This window comes from Nicotiana tabacum, chromosome 3 (assembly GCF_000715075.1).
Source record: "Nicotiana tabacum cultivar K326 chromosome 3, ASM71507v2, whole genome shotgun sequence".
Classification (NCBI taxonomy): domain Eukaryota; kingdom Viridiplantae; phylum Streptophyta; class Magnoliopsida; order Solanales; family Solanaceae; genus Nicotiana; species Nicotiana tabacum.
The window spans coordinates 44,993,349-45,020,820 of record NC_134082.1 but is presented as its reverse complement, the minus strand read 5'-3'; the positions used below and the strand labels follow the sequence as shown (position 1 = coordinate 45,020,820).

General features: G+C 41.7%; 1 long non-coding RNA gene across 1 annotated transcript; it reads right to left on the bottom strand.

Moving 5' to 3' along the window:
• Nucleotides 1–16,084: 16,084 nt before the first annotated feature.
• Nucleotides 16,085–24,367, bottom strand: LOC142179424 (uncharacterized). Its single transcript, XR_012707497.1, has 2 exons — nucleotides 23,920–24,367; nucleotides 16,085–16,427 (listed from the first exon to the last, which is right to left on the bottom strand). It is a non-coding gene; the product is annotated as an uncharacterized LOC142179424 (long non-coding RNA).
• Nucleotides 24,368–27,472: the final 3,105 nt, after the last annotated feature.

The window sequence follows — 27,472 nt, the reverse complement described above, 5'->3', positions numbered from 1 at the left end:
GGGCCAATTATATTTGTTTTTATTTCTTTTTGGAGTGATTGTCGTGTGAAACAAAAATCACGTGCTCACAGCTGCCCCTCTTTGTTCGGAAACACGAAGAGTTTTCGTGCAAAGATAAAGTGAGCGTGTATGAACGATTTTTGCCTATGGACCACTCCGTATGAAGCATTTTTTTTTTTCGAAAGATCTGACCGAATCTTGCTTCAAAGATTTCCTACATATCCTGGGCTAAACAGGAATCAGGTCAATGTAGTTCGAGAAGTTTTGGTAGCTGGGGCTACCATGGGACTGCAATGCTTGCTGCTACTGCTGCTGCTGTTGTCACTGCTACGTCACTGACCGCCTTATTACAACCAAACGAAAATTGGAAACTGAACTAACTACTTATATGCATGTCAACTGCTAGTTACAAGATTCCTATCTATGATTCTTTTACGACTTGATCTTGGGTCTTAGCTGATTCTGCTTGTAGACTCTGATCCGAATCTTGATGCTTGCGAGTTGCGGCGACTTGTTTTTAATCTCCGGGATACCGAATAAAATGTGACTGGCAGAGGTCAGGACCTTAGTCAAATGTTGGAGTCGATTTGCTTTCCCTTTACTCTGATATCTCGGGATATCTCTTTTTTTTGTCTCTTTTCTTTTTCTTTGATTCCGAACTGGGATTTATCTCGTGGGTCATTTCGATCCATGTGGCTCGAGGTCAGACCTGCGGGAGAAAAGAAACAAACAAACGAAATTTTCTGCCCCAGTTTCACTAGGAAAATTTCGTTACTTATTCACCAGGAAGTTCATAAAATTGATGAAAGAGGATATGCGTGCTCAGTTCAGGGTTGGAGCCCTAATATCGACTAGCTGGGGAAAGGTTCAGTTTAAGGTTTAAAACCCTAACGCCGAACAAAGGAAGAATCCAGTTTTAAAACCCTAAATGCTCACTAAAAGGAAAATTCAGTTTAGGGTTTTAAAACCCTAATGCTGATTGCATGAAAAAGCTCAGTTTAGAGTTTAAAACTCTAATGCTGGCTGGAAGAAAAAGTTCAGTTTAGGGTTTAAAACCCTAATGCTGACTAAAAGGAAAATTCAGTTTAGGGTTTAAAACCCTAATGCTGATTGCATGAAAAAGCTCAGTTGAGAGTTTAAAACTCTAATGCTGGCTGAAAGAAAAAAGTTCAGTTTAGGGTTTAAAACCCTAATGCTGACTAAAAGGAAAATTCAGTTTAGGGTTTAAAACCCTAATGCTGATTGCATGAAAAAGCTCAGTTTAGAGTTTAAAACTCTAATGCTGGCTGAAAGAAAAAAGTTCAGTTTAGGGTTTAAAACCCTAATGCTGACTAAAAAGAAAAATTCAGTTTAGGGTTTAAAACCCTAGTGCTGATTGCATGAAAAAGCTCAGTTTAGAGTTTAAAACTCTAATGCTGGCTGAAAGGAAAAAGTTCAGTTTAGGGTTTAAAACCCTAATGCTGACTAAAAGGAAAATTCAGTTTAGGGTTTAAAACCCTAATGCTGATTGCATGAAAAAGCTCAGTTTAGAGTTTAAAACTCTAATGCTGGCTGAAAGAAAAAAGTTCAGTTTAGGGTTTAAAACCCTAATGCTGACTAAAAGGAAAATTCAGTTTAGGGTTTAAAACCCTAATGCTGATTGCATGAAAAAGCTCAGTTTAGAGTTTAAAGCTCTAATGCTGGCTGAAAGGAAAAAGTTCAGTTTAGGGTTTAAAACCCTAATGCTGACTAAAAGGAAAATTCAGTTTAGGGTTTAAAACCCTAATGCTGATTGCATGAAAAAGCTCAGTTTAGAGTTTAAAACTCTAATGCTGGCTGAAAGAAAAAAGTTCAGTTTAGGGTTTAAAACCCTAATGCTGACTAAAAGGAAAATTCAGTTTAGGGTTTAAAACCCTAGTGCTGATTGCATGAAAAAGCTCAGTTTAGAGTTTAAAACTCTAATGCTGGCTGAAAGGGAAAAGTTCAGTTTAGGGTTTAAAACCCTAATGCTGACTAAAAGGAAAATTCAGTTTAAGGTTTAAAACCCTAATGCTGATTGGTTGGGGGCAAAGTTCAAGAATACTAAGCGACCTCTCTTTTTTTTTTCTTGTTTTAGTAGAAGATACAAGGGAGTTTCGTGGAAACTTACCTTTCGAGTGAATTCCTTATTGCCAAAATATTTCTTGCACCCATGTACCTTCTTCTTTGGGCGACACCTGCTCCTTGCACGGTTGTCTTGGATTACACCTGTTTCAACTTTTCAGACAAAGGACAATTGTTAGTTCGGAAATGACGGTCGGTTTGGTGACCTTGATCGTTCCCGGTTGCTTTGTTGCGTCTTTATTCCTGTTGTGAAGTCCTGCCATTGATTTGATTCATATGCCGAAACCCTTTAGACCGCTCAGGCTTGTATTTCCAGATTCTGTGATGATTTGCCTCGTAAGGCTCTTTTTTTTCTTTTCTCTTTTTTGTGTCCCGTTTTGCTTGGAGGTTCTCAACGGGGATTTTATTGGAGGTATTTTGTGGGGATTTGTACAAAAGGGAAGCTTTGTGGGGAATATTTACAAAGTGCATTCTTTGTGTGGAATTTTGTACAATGGGCATGCTGGGGATTTATTTCAAAGTGGGATTTCTAGGATTTGTTGGGGTAAGCTTGTTGGGGATGTCTACAAAAGGACTCGCTGGGGTGTGCTGGGGAGATTCCATTTTTTTTTTTTTTTTTTTTTTATATTGAGGAGATTCTGTGGGAGATTGTACAAGACTCTGTTGGGATTTGTACAGGGGAGACTCTGTGGGGATTTGTCCGAAGGTGGACTTGCTGGGGAAGATTTCAAGATTTCTCTCTTTTTCCTTTACTCCGGAACACCATCAAACGTCATGATTCATCATGCTTGGGTAATCATATCAACGAGATGAGGTGCTTTCCTTCATGAGACGGGATTCCGTGCAAACAAACCATGCCACCTACTCTTTCCGGTGTGTCCTGAACTCGGGGTTAAAATGCAAAAGGGATTCGAAAAGAAACAAAGCAGGGGAAAACAAATCAGAAAAGGAATACCCTTTTCGGGACGAGAAAGACTTATCTGAGGAAGATAACGCTGGCTTTAAATGACATGACATGCTCTTTGGACTGGACGTCCGACCTTCCATGAACTTGCGTTTTCCTGAACCAGAACAGATCTGTGATTCCAAAACCGGTGGAACTTTGCCGAGACCTTCTTGGGGTGGCGTCATTCCTTTTCGGCCAACAGCACCCTTTGCGGGTTTTCACTGGCTGACCTCTCTCATTTCTCTTCCTGTCATCGCTTGATAGCACTCTTTGCGAGTTTTTACTAAACAAGCTCTCTCATTTTAGGTTTCTCTACTCGCGTCGCCTCGTGGTGCCCGAAGGTTTTCACCGCCGAGACTCTCTCATTTTATTTCTCTCAACTCGGGGTGTGCCGGTTTCCATTTGTGATGCTTATTGGTTTCCCACTATCTTTGGTAATTGATTTGAAGACTTGTACTTGGTAAAGAGAGGTAGCTGATACTAAACTTCTCAAGTGTCCGACATGCCCCGGTTTTCAATTTCAGGGTGGATGGGATTTTGTTGTTGGTGTGACTGAACCTCAGGGAGAGGCTGCCTACGTATCCTTTCGGAATCAAGTCAAACGTAGTTCAGGCCTCAATTAATGTTTTGTTTTTTTTTTTTTTTTTTTTTTGTAAGCGGCTCGAAAGTTGGTAGAGAGAATTGGGTAGTGTTTGGGGAGCGGTGGGGAATAAACACCTTCGCCATTTTCAACGTGTCAGGACCACTTGGAGTATGATCTAGACGTAGTACCTCTTGACTGCATCTGCATTCACCGCTGTGTCAGGGTCATTTCCTTCGATATCACCTAAATACAATGCTCCTCTTGGCAATATTTTCCTTACGATGTATGGGCCTTTCCAATTTGGGGCAAACTTTCCTTTTGCTTCTTCATGATGCGGCAGAATACGCCTCAGTACCAATTGTCCTACTTCGAAATTCCGAGGTCGGACTTTCTTGTTGTAAGCACGGGCCATCCTTCGTTGGTATAACTGTCCGTGACAAACTGCAGCCATCCGCTTTTCATCAATCAACGTCAATTGCTCCAGTCGAGACTTAACCCACTCGCTGTCCTCGATTTCTGCTTCGACAATGATTCGAAGTGAAGGAATCTCTACCTCTGCCGGTATTACGGCCTCGGTCCCATAAACTAAAAGATAAGGAGTCGCTCCCACCGATGTGCGTACCGTAGTGCGGTACCCCAATAATGCAAAAGGTAACTGCTCATGCCACTGTCGGGAACTTTGTATTGTTTTCCTCAAAATCTTCTTGATGTTTTTATTTGCAGCTTCCACAGCACCATTGGCTTTTGGCCGATAAGGAGTGGAATTCATGTGTGTTATCTTGAATTGCTCGCACACATCTCCCATCAAGTGACTGTTCAAGTTTGCTGCATTATCTGTAATGATAGTCGCAGGAATACCGAAGCGACAGATAAGATTTGAGTGTACAAAATCCACTACAGCTTTCTTGGTGACCGACTTGAGAGTGACAGCCTCTACCCATTTTGTGAAGTAATCGATGGCAACCAGTATAAACCTGTGTCCATTCGAAGCCTTTGGTTCAATTGGTCCAATGACGTCCATGCCCCAAGCGACAAATGGCCAAGGTGTGGACATGGGATGCAGTTCCGTGGGAGGTGCATGAATCAAATTACCGTGCACCTGACACTGATGACACTTCCGAACGAAACTAAAGCAATCCTTTTCCATGGTCATCCAGTAATAACCTGCTCGAAGGATTTTCTTTGCCAAGACATACCCGTTCATGTGAGGTCCACACACACCTGCGTGTACTTCGTGCATGATCTTTTTCGCTTCCTCGATATCGACACATCTTAAGAGATTGAGGTCCGGAGTCCTCTTATATAACAATTCACTGCTCAAAAAGAAACCACTTGCATGTCGCCTAATGGTCCTCTTTTGATCTCCAGTTGCATGCTCGGGGTATTCTTGTGTCTTCAGGAATTTCTTGATGTCATGGTACCAAGGCTGCGTATTTGACCCCGCCTCGATTACACTGCAGTAACCGTGTCTTTCCTTGATTTGGATTTCCAAAGGATCGACGTGGGCGTCGCCCGGGTAGGGTAGCATAGAAGCCAGAGTAGCAAGTGCATCTGCCAGTTCATTGTGACACCTCGGAATATACCTGAATTCTATTGAGGTAAAGCGCTTGCTGAGGTCCTCCACATGTTGTCGGTATGGGATAAGTTTGACATCCCGAGTTTCCCATTCGCCTTGAACTTGCCGGATGATCAGGTCAGAATCTCCCATAATCAGTAAGTCTTTGACATCCTGATCGATTGCCATATGTATGCCCATAATGCAGGCTTCATATTCAGCTGTATTATTTGTGCAGAAGAAACGAAGTCTAGCTGTGGCGGGATAATGCTGACCGGCAGGTGAGATCAAAATTGCCCCAATCCCTATACCCTTGGCGTTCACGGCTCCGTCAAAGAACATCTTCCAAACATGAGCTTCCTCTGAGATCACTTCTACGGTGTTTACCTCTTCATCTGGAAAGTAGGTATCCAATGGCTGGTATTCCTCATCGACCGGGTTTTCGGCCAAATGATCTGCTAACGCCTGGGCTTTCATTGCCGTGCGAGTGACATAAACTATGTCGAATTCCGTAAGCAAGATTTGCCATTTAGCCAGTCTCCCAGTAGGCATTGGTTTCTGAAATATATATTTCAAGGGATCCAACCTGCTTATGAGGAATGTAGTGTGGGCTTGGAGATAATGCCTCAGCTTTTGAGCAACCCATGTGAGAGCGCAGCATGTCTTTTCCAACAGAGTGTATTTGGCCTCGTAGCTGGTGAATTTCTTGCTCAGGTAGTAGATCGCCTGCTCCCTTTTCCCGGTCACATCGTGTTGCCCGAGGACGCAGCCAAAAGAGTTCTCCAAGACTGTCAGATACAAGAAAAGTGGCCTCCCTGGTTCGGGAGGGACCAAGACTGGGGGATTCGAAAGGTACTCTTTGACTTTATCAAAGGCTTCTTGACACTCCGTTGTCCACTTAATCGCCGCATCTTTTCTTAACAACTTGAATATGGGCTCACACGTGCTTGTCAGCTGGGCAATAAACCAACTGATGTAGTTCAGCCTGCCCAAAAGACTCATCACGTCTTTCTTCGTTCTTGGGGGAGGTAGATCTTTGATAGATTTTATCTTAGTCGGATCTAGCTCGATACCTCTCCTACTTACGATGAAACCCAAAAGTTTACCTGACGGAACTCCGAAAGCGCATTTGGCTGGATTTAGCTTCAAGTCATACTTCCTTAGCCTCACGAAGAATTTCCTCAAGTCTTGGATGTGATTATCCTGTGTCCTGGACTTGACTATTACATCGTCCACGTACACCTCTATTTCCTGATGCATCATGTCATGGAAAATGGCGGTCATGGCCCTCATGTAAGTAGCCCCAGCATTCTTTAGACCAAATGGCATGACCCGATAACAGTAGGTGCCCCAAGGCGTGGTGAAAGCGGTTTTCTCGGCGTCCTCTTCATCCATCAGCACCTGATGATATCCAGCGTAACAATCTACGAAGGATTGTATCTCGTGTTTGGCGCAATTATCAACGAGGATGTGGATGTTGGGCAGCGGGAAATTATCTTTGGGACTTGCTCTATTCAGATCTCGGTAATCTACACATACCCGAGTTTTCCCGTCCTTTTTCGGTACTGGAACCACATTCGCTAACCATGTTGTATATTGGACTACCCGGATCACTCCTGTTTTCAGTTGCTTGGTGATCTCCTCTTTAATTTTGTCACTGACCTCGGTTTTGAACTTTCGTTGCTTTTGTTGAACCGGAGGACAATCAGGATGAATCGGCAATTTGTGAACCACTAGATCGACACCTAGTCCCGGCATGTCATCATATGACCAAGCAAACACGTCTTTAAATTCAAGAAGAAGTTGAATTATCGCCTCTCGCGTTTTCTTGTCTGTGTGAATGCTTATCTTGGTCTCCTGGATTTCTTCCGGGGTTCCTAAATTTACCGGTTTAGTGTCATTCAGATTTGGCTTAGGTTTATTCTCGAAATATTCCAACTCTCGGTTTATCTCCCTAAAAGCCTCTTCCGCATCATATTCTGGTTCTGGGTTCATTAATTCGCAGTTAAATAGCTCATTGTGATCTGGGCGTGAAGTCTGCAAGCATGTCATATTTAAAGCCGCATTATTAGGACTGAAAAGGAAGATAAGAGGAAAAGTAATAAAATCAGAACAAAAGAAAGAATAGGAAAGCAATGATGATTTTTTTTTATTTTCTTTGGAAAATTGGAAGACAACAACGTTTACAACTAGGAATTCGGAACAACAATTGAAAAGAAGAAAACGTTCAAGTTATGTCCCGGAGATAACTTGTGATACAGGAAAGGTGGCAGGACAGGTCTACCCGGACTTCCGTCTAGTTGGGAATGGCGTGATCTCCCAGTTTTGGAGCTTGGCGTTTGGCCCCATGTACATCATCTCAGCAGTGCTCGTGCCTTCGCCTGGTTGAACCATGTGGACCTCGTAGAGCATTTCCCTCATTGCCCCACATATTTCCTCGATTTCCTCAACTGTGAAGACCTCATCTTCTTCTTCTTCAGTGTACCTTGGCCTGACAAAAGTCGCATGTAAATCCGGCAGTGGTTGAGGCAACTTCCAGCCCTCATTTCTCCTTTTCTTTGCCCATTTTTCGTCTGCTGGAGTAGGTTTGAAACCTAGTCCAAAAGGTTTCTTGATGACTGGTAAAGTAATGGGTTCCGTCATTCCCTGAAGGGTTCGTCCAAGCCCCTTCCCTGGCCTAAATCCGTGTCGGATCATCTCTTTGGCCACCATAATCGAAGCGTTAGACAAGAAAGGCTGGGGGCAAGGTACTCCCTCTTCGTGTTGCTCTGCCAATACCACCTCAAAAGCTTGATAGACCGTATGCTCGCTCCCTTCTCTTGGTTCAAGATACGGGATAGATGGGTCCCGATAAATGGCATGTTCATCTTCTCCATGGACCACGATCTCTTGGTCTTCATATTCGAACTTCACCATCTGGTGAAGAGTAGAAGGCACGGCTCCTGCCGCATGGATCCAAGGTCTGCTAAGGAGGAAATTGTAGGATGTGTCCATGTCGATCACCTGGAAGGTTACTCGAAATTCGACTGGTCCTATGACCAACAACAGGTCTATTTCTCCCATGGTGTCTCTCTTGATACCATCGAAAGCTCTTACGCAGACGTTGTTGGGTCGGATTCTTCCGGTCTCAATTTCCATTCTTTGCAGCGTGGAGAGCGGGCAAATATCAACACCTGATCCCCCATCCAGCATCACCCGCTTGACATAGTAGTCCTCACATTTGACTGTTAAATGCAATGCCTTGTTGTGTGCCGCTCCTTCCGGGGGTAGATCGTTCTTGCTGAAGGAGATTTGGTTGACGGCGAAGAATCTTTCTGTCATCTGCTCTAATTGCTCCACCGAGGTTTCAACCGGCACATATGCCTCATTCAGGGTCTTCAGTAAGATCTTTTGATGCTCGGCCGATCTTGTCAATAATGATAGCATGGACACCTGCTCAGGGTGCTTGCGCAACTGATCTATCACTTCGTAATCCGGCATCTTCATTTGTTGGAAGAACACTTCCGCTTCTTCAACACTCACGGGCTCCTTTGGAGGGAAGCGCCTTTGTGTGGCGTTGTTCAGTTCTTGGGTATTTGAGTACCCTCCAACAAAAGTATTTTCTGGAAGTTCTTCCATGACCTCCTTACCTTTGTATGTTACCAAAGTCTTTTGATAATTCCACGGCACTGTGGACGGGTTGGTCATTGGCTTTTGTGGCATGCGTCCGATAACCACTGGCTCATTCAGCCGAGGTGGTTGAATCGTCCCCCGGACCACATAGGCCCCTTTTGGCACGTACATAGGTTTTGTCTTTTTGATCCCGAAGTTCTGCGTCTTCTTGGCTTGACCCCGCGGTATGTAAAGGACTCCACCCTTTGCTGGTACCACTTTCTTCTCCACCTTCTTTTCAGGCTTGCTTTCTGCAGCCTTGACCTCCTCCCCCCTTTCTGATTTCTGGTCTATTTCAGGCCTCCTCCCCGTGTCGACAATGGCAATTATGGCTTTCAAGGCAGGGTCGAACTCTTTGTCTTCAAAAATCATGCCGACCAGCGGCCCATTATTGTGAGCGGGTAATGGATTGTTAGTCACATTTGGGATCTCTTCGTCCCTTAGCACTATTTTTCCCTGCTCTATCAAATTTTCGACCACTCTTTTCAAAGACCAGCAGTCGTTTGTATCATGTCCTTCGGCCCCTGAATGATAGGCGCATCTGACTCCGGCTTTATAAGAAGGAGATGTCGGGTTTTGCCTCGTTTGGGGAATTGGTTGCAAGAAACCCAACTGGACTAGCTTAGGGAACAATGTGGAGTATTGTTCACCGATGGGCGTGAAAGTCCGCCGTCGAGGTGGCTCCTGGGGGCGGTAGTTATTCTGCGGGGGTTGTGGGTTATAGTGGTTGCGGTAAGGAGGCTGATTTCTGGGAGGTGGAGCTGGGCCTCGGTTGGCTTGTTGTGGTGAATGGTTATAAGGTTGGGCATTCATGACCATATAAGGTTGATGAGCATATGCCACATTTGAGTGGGGGTAGTAGTGTTGTGGGGCCCTTTCCGGAAAATGGGGCCTGAGATGACGATACTCCCTTGCTTCAGAGGCTGCCATAGCCGTTTCTTCCTTCTTCTTCCCCCTTGTCGTCCCTCCAGACCCGCTTTGGACGGCCTGGGAGGTTGCCCTTAGGGCTGCTTGACTCAGAATCCGACCCGTTTTCAGCCCATTCTCTACCATCTCTCCTATCTTGATTGCTTCCGCGAATGGCTTACCCATGGCCGACATCATGTTTTGGAAATAGTCAGACTCTTGAGCCTGGAGAAAGGTAGTGACCATTTCCACTTCATCCATGGGAGGCTTCACTCTCGACGCCTGTTCACGCCACTTAATAGCATACTCTCTAAAGCTTTCCGAAGGCTTCTTCTTCAAATTCGACAGAGAGTTTCGGTCTGGCGCAATGTCGATGTTATACTGGAATTGCTTTACAAAATCTCTGGCGAGATCATCCCATATATGCCATCGGGACATTTCCTGATCCATATACCATTCCGAAGCTATCCCTACTAAGCTTTCCCCAAAATACGCCATTAGCAGTTCTTCTTTTCCGCCGGCTCCCCGCAATTGGTTGCAGTATTTCTTAAGATGTGCAATGGGGTCACCGTGCCCATCGTATTTCTCGAACTTGGGGGTCTTGAAACCCGTCGGCAGGTGCACGTGAGGGAACATGCACAGGTCGGCGTAAGAGACGCTCTTTTGTCCGCTCAACCCTTGCATATTCTTCAAACTTTGTTCAAGGCTTCTCATTCTCTTAGCAATCTCATTTTGTTCTGCGATCCTGGGGTTCTGATCCTGTCCCGGTGCGAGTTCGCACTGAGGCGGTAGAGGATTATTGTTGGTAGCGAACCTGGTTGGTTCCATTGAGAACGATGGTGCTTGGAATGTAAAAGAGGATGAGTCAAAGCTTGGCTTGTATGTGGCAGGCTGTGCCGTAGCTGGGCAAGGCGATGCAGTAAAGATGTTCATGTTTGCATCAGTGGCCGACATTCGGGGATGAGGCTCAGAAGGTGATCCTGCGGAGAAAGCGGAGTTGGCTGGGTACCCGAATGGGGTAGCAGGGTAATTTATGGGGACATTAGAAGTCCCACCTGACCTGGAGAATAATTCAGGGAATCCGGGGACGACACTTGGCGGCTCTTTCCCATTGTTCCAGTCATCCAGCATTTCCAACATGCGGAGCCGTAGGATTCTATTTTCTTCCGCAGTTGCGGATTCAGGCGTGAGGACGGCTGAGATTGAGCTCTCCTCTGAGACGGGGACTGTTTGCAATGGAATTTCCGAAGACATTTCCACACTTCCTTTTGACCTGGTGAAGTAAGCGTGAGTACTGCTTCTAGTCCTAACAACAGGTAGTTGAACACCTCTCCTTGATCTCGTGAAGTATGAATGCGAGGCCAGACTTTCACCAAACCAACCGTCTTTTCAAAAACCCTGAAAAATGCTCAATGCTGAAAATGCTGAAAATGCACGGTTAATTTGCAGCAAATAACGGATAGTTAATCTCACGTTGGGCATGATGCACCTATACAGTTAAGTGGATTGCTATACGTCTACTACGAGCATGCGTCATTCCGGTATTTTTCCTCTTATTTCCCCTTTTTTTTTTTCTTTTCTTTTGTTTTTATTTTATTTACCTTTATTTTTCTTTTATATTTTTTTTTGTAGCAAAAGAAAATGCGATCGGATCCGATGAGGATTGCCTACGTATCACGATACTCACGTGAATCAGATCATTACGTAGTTCGAAAACACAAATGAGCGTGAAAGAAGCAAACTCTTTATTATTGAAGCGGTCTATTACAAACTACATTTTGCAAAAGAAAAAGCAACCTTTGAAAATAAACCTAGACTCAAAAAATAAACTAAAAATCACCCTGATAAAAAAACAGGCAGAAGATGCTAAGATACAGATTTGACCTATGAATGCATTATGGTTTTAAAAATTGGTTTCCGCGAGGCGTCGTTCGGCCTCGCCGCGGTCCTAGGCGTGAGATCCCTCTCAAGTTGCTCTAGCTCGTGCATAGTCTGCTTGACATAAACCATTACTGCCGAGAGGAAGGTAACACTAGACATGTTCTCACATCGTAGACATCGTCTGGTGATGGCGTGGGCAACGGCTTTGATCCTATCTCTGGTTTGCTTCTTCTCTACAAGCAGGTGCTTTATCTGATCGCTGCATATCTTGAAGACTTGAACATCTTGCACGTGTTGATGCTTCAATCGCCGTACTTCCAATTTCATATGGGCTATTGTGTCATACCAGTATCTGCTTTCCATTTGGAAATCCTTGGCCTGACTAGCTGCTTTGATTTCAAGTGCTGCCATCTCTCTCTTTATTTTAGCAACAGTCTTCTCGTGGTCGCCTTCCAATTGATTCAGGTGTCTGCGATGCTTATCTGCTCTTGTATCCCACTGTGCTTTGAGCTCTGCTATGATGTTTTCAGATTTCTCCAAACCATCTCGCCATTCCCTGATTTCAACTTTTAGCCCTTTTATCAGCTGCTCGTCCGATCGACGCCTTGGTTGTCTATCTGCATCCAACCTTATTTGTTTGATCTGGGCTCTGAGCATTTCATTTTCTTGAATTAACATGTTCCGCTCTCCCAGATCGGTAGCAACTTGCACGTTGTGTTCATATTTCAAGTTTTCCACTTGTTGCTTTAACCTGCTGATTTCGGTGCAATAGCCTCTTTCTTTTGCTAACCAATCCCACTGCTTTTGTGATGATTCGGTAAAATTCCGGATGTGGGGTCTCTTAGCTGGCCTTTCATGCTCGAGTTCCCTTCTGTACCATGCAAGGTAACCTGGCGCCGTTTCTCCTTTGGCTTGATCCCGCACGCAAGTATCTGATTTCAAATATTGTCCCTCATTCCAGATTTGGCGAATCTTTGCTTCTGGGAACTGTCCGTTAGGACTTATCTCAACTGCTTGAGTGCTTAGATCTTCCTCATGAGGTACTGTCTGGCATCTTCCGAACTGTCTTAAAACTCGGCAGGGTGCGTAAGGTTGAATGCTTTTAAGCCCCATCAGCAAGAAATGAGTTTTAGCCGCTGACATATATAAGACCTCATCAACGGGCAACCATCCCAACTTCCATTGTATTTGGCTGGCAGTAAGAGCTTGAAAGAACGAGGTCCAAGTCAGGACTCCTTCGGGCAAACTGATCTCTTTGGTTCTCGCGTAAGATTCTTCTATGCGGGTCTTTTCCGGGGAACCATGGCTCAAAATCTCGGAATGATGGCAAAGGTGCTCGGTCATCCATATCTGCAGGAGCAAGTTACAACCTTCGAAGAAATTTCCCCCAGCTTTACAAGCTGTGAGAGCTCGAAAGATGTCGGATACCACCATAGGCGCGAGAGTACTGTCACTTTGTGTGAGTAAAGTGCTGACGACCCCCGATATCTTCAAATCAATGTTCCCATCTTTCCTGGGAAATACCAGAAGACCCAGAAACGTTATCATGAATGCCACCCGTCTGTGCTCGTCCCACTTCTGACGAACTCCTTTGCTGCACAGTTTGTTGATTGGATTATTGAATCCCCCCTCGTGACCGTATCTATCATATATGAAGCATGGAGTACAGAATCCGGCTGCTAGATCCGGGTTGTGGACTGTTCTAGGTATTTTCAATGAATCCAGGAACCGATGTACCGTGACGACTCTTGGGGCGACCAAGTATTTTTCCCTCAGCGGAAGTTCAGTATTCCCGATGTATCCGGCCATTTCTTCTAAAGTTGGGGTGAGCTCAAAATCAGAGAAATGGAAAACATTGTGTGCCGGGTCCCAATAGGTAACCAAAGCTCTTATGATATCTCCCCGAGGCTGGATTTCCAACAGACCCACAAGACCTTTCAGATTTTTCTTAACCTCATTTTGCCCTTCAACACCTAGATCATTCCACCATAGCCGTAACTTGATAGGGATTTTGGTCATTATTGAAAAATGTTCATTTTGCATCGTGCTCATCCTGCACATTTATTAAGGTGATTTTAACAAAAATGACTGACTCAAAATATTTTACAGAGGGGACCAAGCTTTGAACACGGCCTTTAAGCACTTCGGGGAAGAAGATTTTAAGGCTGTGTGGGTCTAAAAATGCTAAGGAAAACCCAAAAGTGGCTATTTATGCAAAGTCAACCTTCCGGCGTCCCTTTCGGGAACATTCGGCTATTCATGTCAAAACAACATCACCTGACTTATTTATGACTCTTTTAAAAATTTGAAACATATTTTTTTTGATTTTGGCTATTTTAGCAAAATGGGAGTTGAACCCGACGAGGGTTGCCTACGTATCTCACATCCGGTGAGAATCAAACCGGCGTAGTTCGGGGTATCGTAACATAGGAAAAAAAATCGAATAAACCTAGAAATCAGGAATGCGTATTTTTACATTTTTTTTTTTTGAAAAGAGATAAAGATTAAAGAAACTATATATATTTTTTTTATATATTATTATTATTTTTTTTTAAGAAAAATTTGGACTATTAGTCTGAATTCATAAAAGGGGTACTACGAAAGAAACAACTCATTTTTTTTTGAATTATGAATTTTCGATTTTTTTTTTTTTTACTCTTAAAATAAATACCTTTTTTTTGATCTTTGAAAGTGATAAAAGAAAAATTTTTGTATATATTTTTTTTTAACAACTCTCAATAAACAAAACAGTTTTTTTTTTTTTTTTAGAAAAATTCCGGCGAGGTTTTGACACTACTTGGACATTGGTTCTATTTTCCAAAAATAAGTAATTATCTCCCCTGCGCTGCTATTTTCCCTCTTCTTTTTTTTTAGGAACCGGTCGACATGCGGAACCGAAGCAGATAAATGCATAACACAGATAGGAATGCAGCATGATGGTCTTTCCATTTCAGGTTGCCTGTCCTAGACGGACCCAACCCCTGTGTTGAGTCCCCTAAGTCAAATGCCATATGATGCAAATAAGCGTTCCTACTAGGGATCCGGCATGAAGTTTCGTTATACTAGGTTTAAACCTTGGTATTTGCCCTAGACTGTGTACCCGAGCGGACAACTCGAGTCGAGGAGGGGGCTACGTACCGGGGACCCGCGAGATCGTCCGGCTTTGTAACTTGTCCGACCTCTTTCTTATTTCAAGTATTGACACTAACAGAATAGGGAGTCTCGACCAGCGAGCTTCTCCCTGGAGGTAAGAAAAGAAGGGTTTCGGCACAGTTTATATACAGTTCAGATAATATCAAAAGCGGTAAAAGACAAAATTTAGCACGTTATGCAAAAACATGTAATAAAGATCAGATAATAAAGTCAAATATAACAATTATTCTAAGCTCGAATTCTTGAACCCTGAACCAGTGGTTCTGGGTTTGAGTCCCCAGCAGAGTCGCCAGAGCTGTCACACCTCCTTTTTGCGCGCCCCGCCCCGAAGGGTTAAATGCGCGAGGGGAGTTTTTCCAATTTAAGTGACAATATTCGAAAATGGGATTATTTATTTAATTCAGAGTCGCCACTTGGGAAAGGTTTGGCTTTTGGTGTCCCAAGTCACCGGTTTATCTTGAATCCCAAATCGAGGAAATTCTCGACTTTTCCAAATGAAGTCTGCGAACCAGAAATTCTAAGTAAGGAATTCTGTTGACCCGAGGGAAGGTGTTAGGCACCCTCGAATCCCGTGGTTCTAGCACGGTCGCTTAAATTGTTATAATGGCTAAATATCTGATTTAAATACATGTTATGACTTACGTGCTTTTATTAAGTTTAAAAACCGCTTTTATTATTATCATTTATTTTTATAGAATTGCAACGTCGTGAAAATGCATCTCGAACCACGTCACAATCAATGCACCCGTGATCGTCAACACATTTTGATTCCGTTGAGATTTGGATTTGGGTCACATCAATGTGCACCGGAGTTTTAAGAATGTAATTTAATTAAGCCGTGCCTAAAGGGTCTAACGCGTTATTATTTTGTAGAAGGCCATGAAATTCACTAAACGGCCTATCCTGAATTCTAAATAATTATTATGGTTATTTATTGAGGGCCCCGCAATCTTGCATTTTTATTTGGCGAGGCTCATCTTTATTTTAGAAAAGGTATCCTAAAGTGGCTACATTTCTAATGCATTTGTCTCTAAAAAGAAAGGATTACGTGCTAATTACATGCTTGACCAGCTTCGGATCCTTACTTGATTATCTGATTTTTATGAGGCGTGAATTGTTTAGTGCCTTATTTCATAGATGAGCATGTTGCTAAATTGTCAAGGGAAAATTAACATACAAGATTAATAAAGCCGTTAAAAAGCTTATGATAAATATTCTTCAGATCTAAGTTTGAAACTTGCTTATTTAAACCAAATCAGTGGAATTAACTTATCGGAAACTACTACTAATAGAGTTTGAATAGGATCCTGTGAACTATTTACAAAGATTCAATAAAACTAAGCATCATATTTGGCAAGCTTAAAGCAATCTTTTCTATACATGCGGAATGTCAGTTTAAAATTACCTAATTATCTATGTGTTAAAGAACACTCACGCATTCCTCGTTAGACAACCCCTTAAACACATGAAATCACAATTTAGGACGAACTAAGCTACGGTTAAGTACAAGGCTATCTAACGTGTTTCTTTATTGAATTACAAACTAAACAAATTACACAGATCTTAAACATTTGTAAAACTGTAACTGCAGCAAACGAATGATTAAACTCATGCATATCTTTGATTTCATGCTTTCATTGTTACATCAGATGCGAAATCTTAGTATGTACCTGGATGTCGGATACAACAGCAGAAGCAAGGGGTCAGCAGGACAATAGAAGCAACACCAAACAACAGCAGTAACAGCAGGTACAAAATCCCAATGCAAGATGCAGTTATAGCCAATGGGAAGAGGTAACAAAATGAGAGCAACAAGCAGGGGAATGGGCTCAGAACTCAAACGGTCTAACTCCAAAAGAAAACAAACCAATAAGAACCAAACAGCAGAAACCTGACTGATACTTGAGAGGAAATCAACACTTATTTGAAACAGGTCAAACAAACTGGGAATCGAACAATTAGCAGGAAGAAAAGACAGTTTATGCTTTCTGTATAGCCACCCTCTATCTCCTTTCTTTCCAAAACCCAAAATCAATTTTCAGTTTTGAACTTATGCTTGAATTATCAAAAGAAACCTTTTCCAGTTCCCTCTATCTCCTTTCCTAACATCAGGTGGTATTCTTTTCCTCTCCTCTCTGTATGTGTATCTCTCTGTGTGTGCCCCTATCAGATGTCCTCCTCCTTTATCTCTTAATGTGCCTCTCTTTTATAAGCCTCAACATCAAACCTTTTACAGCCTGTTAAATTAATCAGATACCCCTCCCATGTGCCCATTTCTTTTCAGTTTCCACTCAGCTATTTAAGTATTAATCCCATGACATCCCCTTGGCAGGCTTTAACTTTTCATTTTATTATCTAAAAGCAAGTATGGGCAGTAGAATATATCTGACAGCATATACTGTCAGATTTTAAAAATTAAAAGCTTCTTAATGCAGAAAAACAGGCTGTGCACAAGGCACATGAGGTGCACCAATGCACATGCTGTGCACGAGTGCACATGCCTTCCAATTCAGAATTTAAACATAAACAATCCTTTTTTACATTGACTGATCCAAATCAACAGCTATAAGTAAACAAAACTGGTTCTGAATTGATTTCAACAAATGTTCAACAGAAGCAAATCGATTTACTATGCTCAGACAGTTGAAATTAATTGACGACACATGTCGACTCGACTATATTAGTATTAACATACACAATCGTAGCCAAAAATCAGACATTTGAACAGTATTGATACATGGTTCGCATTATACTGACTAAGCAGAAATACACTCGAGGAGTCAACTAGTCAGTCCAAACTCGAAAATCAGCTACTTGCACAAACAAACACATAATGCCTTATCAGAAAAGGAGGGGGGGGGAATTTAGACAAACAAACAGAGGTTCAGGCGAAGTGGTTGAAGCACAGTTGATAGAGGTCAAGGACATAAACAGAAAACGAACAGACCCTTACAACAATCAACAAACCAAAAACAACTAAGAAAAGAAAGAAAACTCACCTTAAACCTCAAAAAGATCGAAACCTTAACTCGGACTTGGTCAGGCCTTTCTTAAGGCTGAATGGACTTTAAACGAAGTGTTTCTCAGACGAGAAACACTTTGATTAAAGTCCATTAGACCTTAATCTCTTTGGTTGAACCAGTGACGGAGGAACACCAAATTTCCAAAACTCAGATCTGGGATTCATGCCTCCCTGATCAGATTCGGACCAAACCAAGTATGGTTTGGTCACGAGGGGGGTCTGGGGAGTGTCTGGTATGAAACTGGGTTTAAACTGAGTAGATCGAGTTTTGACTCGAATCTTCAAATGAAGATTCGAGGACCTGGGGGGTGATTCGAACTAAACGGTTAACAGGTCTATGTTCAGGGTGGTGAGGGGGTTCTATGGTATTCATGGCGAGGTCATCGGCGTTCATGCCGCCGGGATTAATGGCGAGGGATAAGGGGGCGGCTAGGGTTTTGTGGGGAAGGAGGTGAAGACGGAAGCTGGGGTATTGGATAGGGGGGCAGGGTGTGGTATGAGGCTTATATATGGAATGGGGGGATTGATTTCAACCGTTGGATGAGACGAGATGGACGGCTTGGATCTGAAGGTTTAAACGAAACGTCGTCGTTTGGCTCAGTAGGGGTCAGAATTGGTTCGGGTAACGGGTCGGGTAGTGGGATTACGGGTGAAAGATCTGGACCGTTGGATTGGCTTGGTTTAAACGGTTGTGATGGGTTGGCATCGAAACGACGTAGTTTTGGTGTTAAGCTACGTCATTTCATGGCCTGGGGGGTGGGCTGTTTGGACTGGTGGCTTGGGTTGTCCGTTTGGGCTGAGTTTGTTGGGCCAATTTTAACAAATTGGCCCAAGTCCGGAAGGGGTCTTTTCTTTCTTTTTTTTATTTCTTTTCTTATTTATTTTAAAACAAAACTAAGCCAAAAATCAAATTAAAATTAAATACACACTCAAATACAATTATTTGCACACATACTAAAATATTTCAAAACAGGTAAGGTCAAACCAAATAAAATCACGGACGAAAATGCCTAATCACGATTTTCTATTTAACGACCGGATTACGGTTTGAATTATGCAGGACACATATTTTTTTTGAATTTTATTTTAATAAAGTAAATAAATAAAAATGGGCCAAAGTCATAAATAAATCAACAAAGTGCCGCACAAAAATCCGAAATTGTACAGCAGGGCCAATTATATTTGTTTTTATTTCTTTTTTGGAGTGATTGTCGTGTGAAACAAAAATCACGTGCTCACAGGATTATCTCTGGATGTTTTAGATTTCCTTAACTCTTCGGGGCAAAGCATCTCCCCGAACGAGTTAATCCCTGGGCCTCATTGACTTCTTCTTTCACTTCCTTTCCCTTATAGGTCACTATCATCTGTTCATAGTTCCATGGGATAGCCTTGGTGTTGACTACCGGTAACTGAGTTACAGGCTTGATGATGGTAGGGTCCGTACGGGCACCCTCTACAATTATGACAGGCCTACGCGCCAACCCTAGCACAACCACTTTTGGTTTATCTTGCTTTGCTACACCATTATTTGGGGATCTTTTCTCAGCTACCACAGATGGCTCACCATTTGTCACACTCGATTTGTTCACTGATCCTTCAACTATTGGTTTTTTTATTGGCTTGACCTCACTAGACCGAATCATCATGATGCATTGTGAAGGATTCTTGGGCCCCCCCCCCCTTATGTACTATCTTGATCATGTTTGTTTCCTCATGGGTTGTCAATGGGTTCTGATTGATGTTGGGTGCCTCCGGAGTTTGGACTGGTTTGTGTCAATGAGCTCCTGGATGGCATTTTTCAAGTGCCAGCACTTCTCCGTATCATGCCCCGGAGTACCAGAACAATATGCATAGCTCAAAGAGTAATGAAGATTCTTTGAGTGAGGGTTTAGCAATTTCGACTCAATAGGCCTCAGCACATCCAACTGCCTCAATCTCTGGAATAAACTGGTATAAGACTCCCCCAATGGGGTGAAAGTTTTCTTCCGCTACAACCTCTCATTTTTAAATGCTAGATTGGGCTGGAAACCTGGGCCGGAAGGGTTTTGGTAGGCTCATGGGGGTGGGTAAGCATTTTGTGGAGCTGAGTAGGTGTTTTGTGGGGCTGGGGCACGCCATTGTGAGTATGAAGGAGGTTGAGTATATGACTGGGCGTGGTCGACAGAAATCTGAGGGTCTGATGGCGGGAAGTAATGTTAGGGTGGATTATATGGGGTTTGGGTGTAGGTTCGGTGATGGGGTCGAGGCTGGGTATAATGGTGTGACGGGCCCCTCGGTCCAAACCATGATCCTGAATCAACGGTTGCCATATCTTCTTTCTTCTTCTTTCTGATCACTCATAAAGTGCCATTCTAAATGGCTTGAGTAGTTGCTTTGATGGCCGAGTAGCTCAAGATTTTTCTTGATTTAAGCCCTTCTTCCACCTTGCCACCCATCTTCACTATCTCGTTGAACGACTTGCCTATGGACGATATCAGATGGCCAAAGTAAGTAGGCTCCAGAGCGTGCAGAAAGTACTCCACCATTTCTTTTTCCTCTACCGGAGGGTTGACTCTTGCCACTTGTTCTCTCCAGCAAAAATCGTATTCCCTGAAACTTTCTCTAGGCTTCTTCTCAATCTTAGTCAAAGACAAACGATCTGGAACAATCTCGATGTTGTATTGGAAATGACGAGCGAATGCTTGGGCCAAATCATCCCAGGTATACCATCTACTGTGATATTGATGAGTGTACCACTCCAATGTCGCGCCGCTCAAACTTTGGCTAAAGTATGCCATCAATAGATCATCTTTCCCACCAGCTCCTCTCGTTTACTGTAGAACCCCTTCAAGCGGGCGACCGGGTCTCTGTGCCCGTCATAATAGATCAAATTTAGGCATATTGAATCCCACAGGCAACTGAACATCAGGAAATAGACACAAATCTTTGTAGGCTACGCTCACCTGGCCTCCCAATCCCTACATGTTTCTGAATGATCGTTCTAAGCTTCTTACCTTCCTAAACATCTCCTCTTGCTCTTGGTTTTTAGGTGGTTTCTCAGTCTCAACAGGGAGGTCAAAACGAGGAGTGTAGGAGTAATGATCTGGGGCCTTAAAAGTAGGTTCCGGGGGATAGTATTAATTATCTTGGGTTTGGAATAATGGCTCACTGGAGGATCGATGAAGTGTAGTTGGCGGTGGTGCTACAAAAACAGGGGTGGTTGGTGGAGGGCGTACGGGATTGGTTTGGATGGTGGTACTTGTGTGGTTTGGGAAGTAGTGCCCTGATAGTGGTGGTAATGGGCGAAGCCTGGAGATGAATCAACAGTGGGAGGTTCTTGGGATTGAGCTAGTGGTGGGACAAAAGCCGGGTTGGCGAGGTATGATGGTGGTGGATGCCCTTTCATCCATGCCCGGTACATCTCTACCATTTGGAGTTTCAACTTATGCAACTCCTCTTTCAAATTAACATCAGACTCTTCTCCCTCCCTCGAGGGATCAATAACACTTGCGTCCAACTCTTGGCCAGCCATGATCAACTTGTTTTTAGACCTAGTGTTGTATGGGTGAGTAGCCAGAATGCCGAACAAACTAACCACCTGCATGTACTTGATGACAAACAAGCAAACTCGTTAGAGATTAGAGCTTAACATATAGGCAACCGCACGTTGGGGATGCAATGCACCTAAGCAGTTAACCATTTCTATTATGTATTCGAACTGCCGCTTGCGTCATCCCGGCTTTCACTAATTTGCAAATTTTCTTTCTCTCTTTCCTTTTCATTCCTGCCTTTCTGTGCTTGATTTTTGTCTTTATTCTTTTATTCTCTCATTTTTCCTCTCTTGTTTTGCCATTATTTCTTTCCCACAGTTTTATTGTTTTCTCTCCTCTCTTTTTTTCATTTCATGGTTATGATCGAATCCTATGGGGATTACTTACGTCTCATGACGCCGCATGAATCAGATCAAGCGTAGTTCTAGGAACATATGCGAAATAAAAACATTTTTGGGGTTTTCAAATTTTCATAAAATAAAAGAAATCATCTTAATTACGACGACTTCTCCTATAGATTTAAACATAAAAACTGATAGACTCGATGAGCGGACCAACAAACTTCAAAAGAAAACTGAAAATACAGATTCGAAAATGAACTAACAAAATATAGAGTCGAACAAACAAAGTCAAGAATACATAAGTGCCTCAACTACTGCTCCAGTTGGACTTGCTACGGGCCTTTGCGCCATATCTTCTTGGAGGGGAAACAAGTCATCCATGATTTGTCAGACAAAAATCATAACTGAAGCGAAGAACATGGACCTAGTCATGTCTTCACACACATTGCACTTCATCACAAAGTAGTTCGCAATTCTCCTAACCCTCTCCCTGATAATACCCTTCTCTTGTAGCAACCGTCCGATCTGTTGAGATCTGGCATCCAAAACTTGTTCGGCTACATGATTTTACTCTTGAAGCTGCTGCAGTTCTTTTTCTAGCTGTGACATCAGGGTGTCACACCTCCTTTTTACACACCCGTAGGTAGTACAAGGGAGTTTTTCCAATTTAAGTGACATTATTCGAAATGGGATTATTTATTCATTTTTTGTTCTGAGTCAACACTTAGAATAATTTGTTTTCTGGTGTCCCAAGTCACCGGCTTATTTTAAATCCTAAATTGAGGAAATTTTGACTTTCCTTTTGAAGTCTGTGAACCAGAAATTCTGAATAAGGAATTTTATTAACCCAAGGGAAGGTGTTAGGCACCCCCGGATTCCGTGGTTCTAGCACGGTCGTTTAAACTATGATAATTGGTCTATTATCTGATTTTAATACATGTTTTAGCCTATGGTATAATTTTAAACTATTAATCGCTTTTAATTAATTTTAGGAAGATTCAATGTTATCTAAAATGCGTCTTTGGATCACGCCACATGAAATGCACCCGTGGTTCGCGACACATTTTATTTAACGTTGTTGAGATTTGGATTTGGGTCACATGAAATCCACACCCGAGTTTAGGAAAGTAATTTTTTAAATAGCACGCCTAAAGCAATTACGCACTTTCAACTTTGCGAGGGCCATGAAAAATTCAACTAAATGGCATGCCTCGATTTCTAAGGATTAAAATTAATTAAGTGAGGGCCATGGGTTTTGAGATTTTATTTGGCATGGCATGCCTCAAATTATTCTAACAAAAAGGTTTTGCTATTCGAAGTTGTTATAGTCGGGTTATATGAAATGCACCCCCGACTTGAGATTCATGTATCGTAACCATGCCACGGGAACCGTATTCTTGGCCACGATAATTTATTAATCACGCCTAAAGCAGCTGACGCGAAATTACTTTCAAGGAAAGAATGGATTCCCTTATACATGAAAAGGTGGCGATTTGTGTTTAGCAAAAATAAACCCACAAACCAATTTTAACTAAGACAAGTTCAAAGTAAATGAAACATTCATGTACAGTGAAAGCAGATATACATAGGCATAAAGGGAACAATTGTTGAATTAGAACCAATCAACTTGTCCAAATAATTTTGAACAAAGGCAGCAGTATATGTTTGGAAAACCTCAAAGGAATTAATTATATATGCTTCCAGTTATTTTAAACTAACCAAGAGTGAGTCAACAACCACATCATACTTTCACAAGATGAAAACAAATCAGACCTTCGTGTTGAAATGCAGCGAGCTCGATTTAAAATCCAAAATCACTGTGAACCATTATTAGTCCAAGCTTGGTTCCAAAGGAAATCATTGTACAATTTACGAATTTCCAATAATAGCTCAAACACTAGTCTAGAATGCTAAGTCAACCAAACTTAATTACTACGCCAATATCCAACTCCCAAATTTATGTCAGTACATAAATCTATTTCAATTGATGTATGTCACTATTACCCATTTGAGCCATAGAAGGCAAAGCTCTATTTTCACTTAATCGGTCAACAAATTAACTTTTCAAACAAGACAACCTAAATAAATTAATGGTTTCAGAGCAAATGAGTAGAGCGTGAACACGCCAGAACACCTCACAAAATAACTAGAGCATAAGAAAACGCATGAAAATTTGTTGAATTCTTCAGAGGCACCCAAACAAACCAATGTTCAAGCATGATTTCATATTAGGCCAAATCTGAGAAATACAAGTTTAAAGAAAACATACCAAATGGCACGAGGATTTAAATATAAGCCAACAAAGCAAAGAAAACAACTGGTTGGAGCTGTGCAGCGATGAACAGCATGACGCAGCTTCAATCTTCCGAATTTGAAACCAAACTCGAACACCCAGAAATGGCAGAGGTTGAATTTCGAAATTAATTTTTCTTTAACATTCTTTCAGAAATTTCAGCTCTTCTTTTGTTTATCAAACTTTGTGATTTTTCAAATCTTCACTTGGAATTTTCAGCTTTGTTTCAGCCGTTTGCGTTCAAATCGCGAGTGGGTGAGTCTTCATCTTCGTTTGAGTGTGGTGGTGAGTGTATTCTCCCATGGAAAACGAAGGAGGGAGGTCGGAAAAGAGAAGATGGAAGGGATGCTCGTTCTGGTTTTTTTTGTTCAAGAGCGTCGTTGTTGGGTTTCTAATGGGCTCCCTCCTTTTCTGATATTCTCCCTGATTTTTAGGGTAAGGTCTCAGTGTTAATATCAGGGGGGATCCGATGTTTTATGTGAGGGATCTGGACCGATTCGGTTTGGCGGGTTTGACCCGTTTTCTTGGGCTAGGGCGATGAGCCCTTGGGCTGGTCCAAATTGGGCACTATTAAGGGCTGATTTGGGAGATTAAAAATGGGTCCAATTTCGGAGAATTAATACTCTTATACTCCTCTTCTTTTATTTTCAATTCCATTCTTTTTCTCTTTTCTTTTTCCTTAATTAAAAATCCTAGAAATGAAAATCCCAGATTATCTAAAAAGTGTGAAATTAAACTAATTAACTAATTACAAAAATCATAAAAGCTACTCAATCCTAAATTAAAAGAGAAAAATCAATAACCTAAATATAAAAGGCAAAAGTGTAAAAATGAATCATTTTTTGTGGTTTTCAAATTTTTATAAAGCAAATAATTATTGGTTAATTCTAAAAATATAAAAACAAATCCTTAATGCAATGCATGATATTTTTGGTATTTTTCATAATTAAAATAAAAATTAAACGTGCACAAAAATGCAAACAATTAATAAAATCCTACAAAAATCCTATAAAATGGCAGATAATTGGAAAAATCTATTTTCTTGGATTTTATAGGAGCAATTCATATAGGACAAAAATTACATGCTCACAGCTACCCCTCTTTGCTCGAAAACACGAAGGATTTTCGGGCAAAGATAAAATGAGCGAATACGAGCGATTTTTGCCCGTTTTAATACTCTATGGGAAGTATTTTTTGAAAGATCTGACCGAACCTTGCTTCAGAGGTTGCCTACATATCCTTGTCTATAAAGAAATCAGGTCAGTGTAGTTTTGGAAGTTTCGGTAGCTGGGACTAGTAGGAAGCTGTGATTTCACTGTTGTTGCTGCAGTTTCTGCTTGCTGAACTCCTTATTACACCAAGATAAAATAAAAAAAAAACTAGACTAAACTATGATCTATGCATTACAAGAATCCTATCTATATCTTCGAACTTGATCTTGCGGTTCCTGTTGCTCTGTTGACTCGTACCTTCCAGGTAAAATTCCCTTGTTGTTGACTTGAATAGTAGTCTAAGTTGCTTTCCCTTTTCTCCAGGTGGGCACCTGATTGCTGAACTTGAACTGTCTTCCTTTGACCACTGTTTCCTTTGTTCTTGAATTGTCTTCCCTTGTTCTCCAGGTGGGCACCTGATTGCAACAAAACAGACAAAACAAAAGAAATTTTTCTGCCCTAGTTTGCACTAGGAAGATTTGTGAGTTGTTAGAAAAACTATAAACCACTTGTGTTATTGATGCAATGATGAAAGTAAAATTAATGACTCCACTAGGTTGTACGTCTCCTAAACATGATTGAACTTGAAGAAAACTACAGACTAAGCTTGACTAAAGTAAAGACTGACCCTATTCTCCAGGCAGGTCCCCTGATTTCAAGAAAACTAAAAATTGACCCTCTTTTTTTTCAAATCCAGACTTCCTTCTTCTTTTTTCGAATTCAGACTTCCCTTTTTTTTAATTATTATCCTAGGAGAAAATTCATCGGACTAGGTTTCCTATCTTAGGAGAAAAATTCATCATACTAAGATTTCGATCCTAGGAGAAAAGTTCATCAGACTAGGTCTCTTTTTCGGTATCTTAGGAGAAAGATTCACCATACTAAATCCTAGGAGAAATGTTCATCAGACTAGGTCTCATTTTCGGTATCTTAGGAGAAAGATTCATCAGACTAAGATTTATATCCTAGGAGAAAGTTCATCATATTATGTCTTCTATCTTAGGAGAAAGATTCATCAGACTAAGATTTTGATCCTAGGAGAAAATTCATCAGACTAGGTCCTCTATCTTAGGAGAAAAATTCATTAGACTAAGATTGTGATCCTAGGAGAAAGTTCATCAGACTAGGTCCTCTATCTTAGGAGAAAAATTTGTCAGACTAAGATTTCGATCCTAGGAGAAAGTTCATCGGACTAGGTTCCCTTTTTTGTTATCTTAGGAGAAAGATTCATCAGACTAAGATTTATATCCTAGGAGAAAATTCATCAGACTAGGTTTTCTGTCTTATGAGAAAGATTCATCAGACTAAGATTTATATTGGGAGGAAAATCCATCAGACTAGGACTTTTATCCTAGGAGGAAAAATGTGAAGATCAATGGCAAGATTTTATACACAATAGCAAGACAAATAAAGGCAAAGATTTGAGAAACTTCCCTTTGTCGGCTCCTCTCGTCTTTCCTTTTTCTTCTCTTTTTTTGTTTTTTTTTCTTTTTCATTTTTTTTCTTTTTGAATCACTTTCCTTGCACCGCTTTGTTTCTGTTTCATACAAAGGAAAATTTGTCAGTTTTGATAATGGTGGTCGGTTTGTGGCCTTGAGTCTTGGGCAGCTTGGCTTCTGCTCAATCATCTTTAGTCGGCTTCAAAAGACTTTTGCTCAGCATCAACTCTAATTGTTTCACACCCGGTACCATTGTATTTCTGGCTCAATCAGCATTATCCCAACTGGAGATCTTTTCTTAGATGACCCTTTCTAATATCTTGAATGACTTCCTGCTTTTGAGCAATTTGTTTGTCAGAGAGAATCACAATTTATCTTTCTTGCGCCTAGTAGGCTGACAAGAGTCTTTTGGGAAGCCTTTGCATGAATCCTTAAGGCACGTTGATAGTAACAACCGAGTGTACTGGCAAAATTTACTTTGTGCAACTGAAAAGCTAGTAGCAGATTTGAAATCTTTTCTTGCTTGTTTTGACAAGGACTGACTCAAAGTGAAAGACACAATGCCATAAAGAAACAATATTAACAATAAATGCCTATGTTGGGAAGGATAGAAGGAAGGATTTTTTTTCTTTTTTTTTCAATAACTAGTTTTAATGATCATGACATGCATTTTGGACTTAACGGCCGATCTACCAAACTAGTCCAATCTTTCCTTTTACCATTCTTATGACCTTTGAAGTCGGACTTGTTTATGTCAATTCTTCGCATCAGCTTCACGACTCACTTTCGACAAGTAGTTCCTGAGGGGTTTTCACCAACAAGTCTCTCTCATTTATTTCTCTCTGCTTACCGTCGCCTTACAGTGCCCGTGAAGGTTTT